This window comes from Aotus nancymaae, unplaced genomic scaffold (assembly GCF_030222135.1).
Source record: "Aotus nancymaae isolate 86718 unplaced genomic scaffold, 86718_ANA_hifiasm-v0.15.2.pri h1tg000025l, whole genome shotgun sequence".
NCBI classification, from domain to species: domain Eukaryota; kingdom Metazoa; phylum Chordata; class Mammalia; order Primates; family Aotidae; genus Aotus; species Aotus nancymaae.
Window position 1 is genome coordinate 34006920 of NW_026988438.1, and position 6944 is coordinate 34013863.

Sequence of the window (6944 nt, forward strand, 5' to 3'; positions counted from 1 at the left end):
ATATATGGTCTAGAAGGACAACTTCAAACTTTTATAAGAGATTACCTCTGGGGAGAGGAATGACCCAATATAGCTCCTAGCCTATATAACACCTTTATGAGAATGTTTTTAAAATTACCTTTCTTCCACACAATTTACTGCCATCTGCTGGAAAATTATCATTTAAAAATGTCAGATGTACTACCCTGTGAATAGTGACCCCTAGGGTTGTTCATGGCACAACTTGCACATCATAGTCTATGGCCTTAGAGGACATTCCTTGAGACTGAGATCAAGTTTTATTCTGAGGTCTATACAAAATAAGTTAATTTGACCACATAGGTAAACACTAGTTTTCAATGTGTTAAAATTTATTTTGTAACGTTTCTATGTACAAAAGCATTAAGTTTTGGAGAGGTGAGGTTTGTGGGTTAAATGGTGGGTTATGTCACTGACAAAATCAGAGACTCACTGCTTCCAAGTGCAGAAAAGATTTGAGCATAAGCAACTGGGTACTAAACAAGACAAATTAATTACCTCTCAGGTCCTTCCTTTCCAATAGCAGGAATGCAGTACATTATTGCATAACAAAGTATTTCTCAGTACCAGGTGTCCATTTTCTTTATGTTTCAAATCATGTTTTGGAGGCAGGAAGAATTGGTAAAGTAGTTACAACAATTGCTCCTCGCAGTTTACAATATTTCTGCAATATTAAGCAATTTAAATTACCATTAAATTTCTATATATGTGAGTTTAGACATAACACCAGTGAAACGTGATACTGATTTTTTCTTTTTTATTTTTTTAAAAACTTTAAGTTTCATGCATCTCCAATCATCATGTTTTATCTCCCCTCCAAAGGAGGAACAGGTAAGGATTATCCCACCTGACAATGATACTGATTTTTATAATGTTAAAGCAAACTAAATAGGGCCTGAGAAGGACTCTGTACTATTTTTTTCAGAGACAGAGTTTTGTGCTTCTCACCCAGTCTGGAGTGGAGTCATGAGATCTCAGCGCACTGCAACCTCCACCTCCTAGGTTCAAGCAATTCTCCTGCCTCAGCCTCCCGAGCAGCTGGGATTACAGGTGCCCGCCACCATGCCTGGCTAATTTTTGTATTTTTAGTAGAGACAGTTTTCACCATGTTGAAGAGGCTGGTCTCAAACTCCTGACCTGTGGTGATCCACCCACCTCAGCTTCCCAAAGTGCTGGGATTACAGGCATGAGCCACTGCACCCCACCAGAACTCTGTACTTTTATATTGGAGTCTTTATGTACAAACCATAATCTACCTTAATAGGTAGACAAAATTGAAAACCTAACTTAGCAGTATGTGCCTGTAACAATAGCTGAGTCTTGGCCGATCTCAGCAGCCATACTTTTAACTACTCATACACTGCTGAGTGTTCAAACTGTATTCTAATAAAGCAAATGCCAAGCTGTAACCAATCCAGCTCTTTCTGTACCTCACTTCCAATTTGTGTACGTCACTTCCCTTTTTTGTCTATAAATTTGTTCTGACCACAAGGCATCCCTGGAGTCCTGAATCTGCTGTGATTCTGGGGGCTGCCCAATTCGCAAATTGTTCATTGCTCAATTAAACTCCTTTAAATTTAATTCAGCTGAAGTTTTTCTTTTAACAATATTTGAATTGTGAAGAATTTTATTTGTATGAAAATATAAGGGCGAAGGGAAAAGTTCTTCATCCTCAGAAGTTTCACTGAAAAATCAATTCACAAAAGGCAGATTAGGCCAGGTGTGGTGGCTCACACCTATAATCCCAGGACTTGAGGAGGCTGAGGTGGGGGGATCCCCTGAGGCCAGGAGTTCAAGACTAGCTTGGGCAACATAGCGAGACCTCGTCTCTACAAGAAATTTTTTTAGGGCTGGGCGCGGTGGCTTACGCCTGTAATCCCAGCACTTTGGGAGGCCGAGGTGGGTGGATCACGAGGTCAAGAGATTGAGACCATCCTGGTCAACATGGTGAAACCCCGTCTCTACTAAAAATACAAAAAATTAGCTGGGCATGGTGGCGCGTGCCTGTAATCCCAGCTACTCAGGAGGCTGAGGCAGGAGAATTGCCTGAACCCAGGAGGCGGAGGTTGCGGTGAGCCGAGATCGCGCCATTGCACTCCTGCCTGGGTAATGAGCGAAACTCCGTCTCAAAAAAAAAAAAAAAAAAAAAAAGAATGAAACTCCGTCTCAAAAAGAAAAAAAATTAACAAACCTTTACAACATTATGCTAAATAAAAGAAGCCAGTCATAAAGACCACATATTATATGATTCCAGCTATATAAAATGTCTAGAAAAGGCAAGCGCATAGAGATACGGTGCTGAGCTTTTCTTCTCATGTTTTTCACAATGATATTAGTTGAATTTGTGTAACATGTATATTGAAAGGATAAAAACCAGAAATCTGCCAGTGTGGGCAGCATAGTGAGACTCTGTCCCTATAAAATATTTGAAAATTTAGCCAAGTGTGGTGGTGTGTTCCTGTAGTCGCAGCTATTCAGGAGGCTGAGACAGAAGGATCATTTGAGCCCAGGAGTTTGAGGCTGAAGTAAGCTATGATAGCCACTGCCCTCCAACTTGGGGCACAGGGCAAGACCCAGTCTTTACAAACAAACAGACTTACAAACAAGCAAACAAAAAAACAAATCCAGCAATCTGGGAAAGCAGGAACCATAAAAATCTGAAAACTGGAAGCAGCAAGTTCCTCTCAAAGGATTCATTTTATTTATTTATTTAGACACAGGGTCTCGGTTTTTTTGCCCAGGCTGGAGTGCAGTGGCACAATCATAGCTCACTGCAGCCTCAAATTCCTGGGCTCAAGCAATCCTCCTACCTCAGCCTCCTAAGTAGCTGGGACCACAGGTGCGTGTCACTATGCCCAGCTAAACTTGTATTTTTTTTTTTTTTTTTGGTAGAGATGGGATCTCACTATGTTGCCCAGACTGACCTCAAAAACCTGGACTCAAGCAATCTTCCCACCTCAGCCTCCCAGAGTGTTGGGATTATAGGCATGAGCCACTGCACCCTACCTCAGAGGATTCTTCAGGTAGTCACAGGTTTGGCCCTCAGTGAGAGCAGGTGCTGCTGAGAAAATGCATGAGTTTTGATAACAGCTGCCATGAATCGGTATCCCATGTCCCAGGCATTCTTGTTATCATCTTACTTAATCCTTCAATACCCCTGCCATTTGCAAGTGGCCAAAGTACAAAATATTTAATAGGGGAAAATATAGGCATTCCTTGTTATATGTTACTTTACCCCTGCAATAACCCCTTTGTTTGACATCACTAGAGAATAAAATGTTACACATTTTTAGATAAGATTAAAAAAAGAGAGAGAGTAACACTCCTGCTCACCTAGAGGATTCTGGCCAGTACAATTATCTGCAACAAAGTTGATAACCATGATTATTATAAGACCCAACACTAAAACTGTTACTAAAACCCAACACTTCACATGTAGGGAGACCCTTAAAACTCATAGTTAGCCCTCTTTTCTTCTTATTTACTGCAATTCTGGACTATCTGGTAGCCCATAAAACAGAAGGGAATAGGAAATGTTCAAGGCAGGCATCAAGATATCAGAAAGGAAAGAGAAAATCTTTTTGCAAAGCAAGTCTGAAAAGATCTCCTAAACCCCAACACCACTGCAAGGCTGATGTCCATCTTCCCCATCAGATTATGAGCTTCCTGAAGGCAGGAACTGTGCTGCCTCTAGACTCCTAACACAGGCTCTAGGTCTTCAATAAAGTCATAAGGATGGGAGAGGCAGGAAAGAAAGCAGAAAGCAAACTGAAAAGAACATTCTTTAAAAAATCTTGGGCCGGGCGCGGTGGCTCACGCCTGTAATCCCAGCACTTTGGGAGGCCGAGGCGGGTGGATCAGGAGGTCAAGAAATCGAGACCATCCTGGTCAACATGGTGAAACCCCGTCTCTACTAAAGATACAAAAAATTAGCTGGGCATGGTGGTGCGTGCCTGTAATTCCAGCTACTCAGGAGGCTGAGGCAGGAGAATTGCCTGAACCCAGGAGGCGGAGGTTGCGGTGAGCCGAGATCGCGCCATTGCACTCCAGCCTGGGTAACAAGAGCGAAACACGCCTCAAAAAAAAAAAAAAAAAAAAAAAAAAATCTTGCTAAAAATGCCCCTATGGGCTAATTCTAAGGGCAACTTTTTTTCTTTTTCTTTCTTTTTTTTGAGACAGGGTCTCACCCTGTTGCCCAGGCTGGAGTACAGTGGTGCACTCACAGCTCACCGAAGCCTTGACCTCCTGGACTCAAGCAATCCTCCCACCTCAGCCTTGCTAGTAGCTTGGACCATGGGCCCGTGCCACCACATCCAGCTAATTTTTAAATTTTTTTTGTAGAGACCGAGTTTCACCAGGTTGCCCAGGCTGGTCTCAAACTCCTAGGCTCAAGTGATCTACCCGCCCCAGCCTTCCAAAGTGCTGGGATTACAAGAGTGAGCCCCTACACCTGGCTCCAATTTTTTTCAATAGAAATAAATCCCTCGGCCGGGCGCGGTGGCTCACGCTGGTAATCCCCGCACTTTGGGAGGCCGAGGTGGGCGGATCACAGGTCAAGAAATCGAGACCATCCTGGCCAACATGGTGAAACCCCGTCTATACTAAAAATACAAAAATTAGGCGTGGTGGCGCACGCCTGTGGTCCCAGCTACTCGGGAAGCTGAGGTGGAAGAATCGCTTGAACCCAGGGGGCGGAGGTTGCAGTGAGCCGAGATTGCGCCACTGCACTCCAGCCTGGTGACAGAGCAAGACTCCGTCTCAAAAAAAGAAAAAAAAGAAAAGAAAAGAAAGAAATCCCTAACTAAATAACAAAATTGTATGAAGAAGAGAGGATACGTAGATATCCCCTGTAATACCTATTTCATAAAGCAAAAGGAAACTTGCAAAGACAAATATAAATATTAGGAGAAGGAAATAGCCCACATCTTTGCTTCAAGCATCCAAATAGATGTATCGCTTCTTTCCTTCCCCAGGAACACCTTGGAGAAGCCCTAAAAAGATTATACCTTCAGATGTTCTTCGTCGAGAGTCGCCGCGGTTTCCTGCTTCAACAGCGCTTGATGGAACCCGGCGCTTGTCCCCTACCCCGGCCGGCCGCCCACAGCCAGCCCTCCACACCTCCGTCACCTCCACACCGCGCCCTCGGACCGCCCCAAGGCCCCCACCGCCTCTCCAGCGCCGCGCAGCCACCGCCGCCGCCGCCTCTCCTTAGCCGCCGCCATAACGACCGCATCGCCTTCGCAGGTGCGCCAGAACTACCACCAGGATTCAGAGGCCGCCATCAACCGCCAGATCAACCTGGAGCTCTACGCCTCCTATGTTTACCTGTCCATGTCTTACTACTTTGACCGCGATGATGTGCCTTTGAAGAACTTTGCCAAGTACTTTCTTCACCAATCTCATGAGGAGAGGGAACATGCCGAAACTGATGAAGCTGCAGAATCAACGAGGTGGCCGCATCTTCCTTCAGGATATCAAGAAACCAGACCATGATGACTGAGAGAGCGGGCTGAATGCGATGGAGTGTGCATTACATTTGGAAAAAAATGTGAATCAGTCACTACTGGAACTGCACAAACTGGCCACTGACAAAAATGATCCCCATTTGTGTGACTTCATTGAGACGCATTACCTGAATGAGCAGGTGAAATCCATCAAATAATTGGGTGACCACGTGACCAACTTGCACACGATGGGAGCACCCCAATCTGGCTTGGCAGAATATCTCTTTGACAAGCACACCCTGGGAGACAGTGATAATGGAAGCTAAGCCTTAGGCTAATTTCCCCATAGCCACGGGGTGACTTCCCTGGTCACCAAGGCAGTGCATGCATACTGGGGTTTCCTTTACCTTTTCTATAAGTTGTACCGAAACATCCACTTAAGTTCTTTATACCATTCCTTCAAATAAAGAAATTTGGTACCAAAAAAAAAAAAAAAAAAAAAAGAAAGAAAAGATTATACCTTCATTCTGAAACGTTTTTGAATTTTATTATCAAGATAGACTGTTTCAGTTTCCAGTTGGCAATAAGATTAACAACAGAAACATTTCATTTCTAGGCCAAGTGCAGTGGTTTACACCTGCAATCCCAGCACATTGGGAGAAAAGGCTGGATCACTTGAGCCCAGGAGTTCAAGACTGACAGAGCCATAGCATTGCCATCTTCGACAAGCACTGCCATTTTAAAGTTCTTGATTGAAAACCGCCTAAATCCAAAGGGCATCAGTCTAATGGCTAATGTCAGCATGACTGTAAACCACAAATGACATCTCCCACCAGAAACATTCCAACCCTAAGATAAATCCCTCCTCAACCAGAGACATGCCACCCCAAGATAACCTCTGACCAGAGACATTCCAACCCTGCAATAAACTTCTTCACACAGAAACATTTCAAGCCTGTGATAAGCTCTCTCGTCCTAAAACCCTTCAATACTCTTAGTCTGTAACAGAGAGTGTGCTCCCGACTGAAATTGGTCAGAAGCCTCTCTCAGGTTTATTCACCAAAATAAACCTGTCTTTGACTGTTGAGATGCTTTTCATGTTTCTTTCCTCTTTCTTTAACTCTTACAGAGACCAGTCTGGGCAATAAGGCAAAACCCCACCTCTACAAAAAATAAAAAAATTAGTTGGGTTTGGTGGCATGTGCTCGTAATCCCAGCTACTCAGGAGACTGAGGTGGGAGGGGTAGGAGGATCACTTGGACCCAGGAGGGGCTCAAGGCTGCAATGAGCCATGTTCACATCACTGCATTCCAATCTGGGTGACGAAGGGAGACCCTGTCTCAAAAACAAAAACAACAAGAATAACAACAAAAAGAAAACATTCTATTCCTTTGTTATCAATACCAAGTAGCATTTAATTGTGTGAGTCAACAATAAGACAAAGTGAATTACAGTCCGTCCTGTTCCCATGGCTCATCTGGA

At 43.9% G+C, this 6944-nt stretch overlaps 2 pseudogenes; one reads left to right on the top strand and one right to left on the bottom strand.

Moving 5' to 3' along the window:
- LOC135276509 (uncharacterized) overlaps window positions 1-5936 on the top strand; it is a 28089-nt pseudogene extending 22153 nt beyond the window's left edge.
- On the bottom strand, window positions 732-872 carry LOC135276582 (U8 small nucleolar RNA; annotated as a pseudogene).
- Window positions 5937-6944: the final 1008 nt, after the last annotated feature.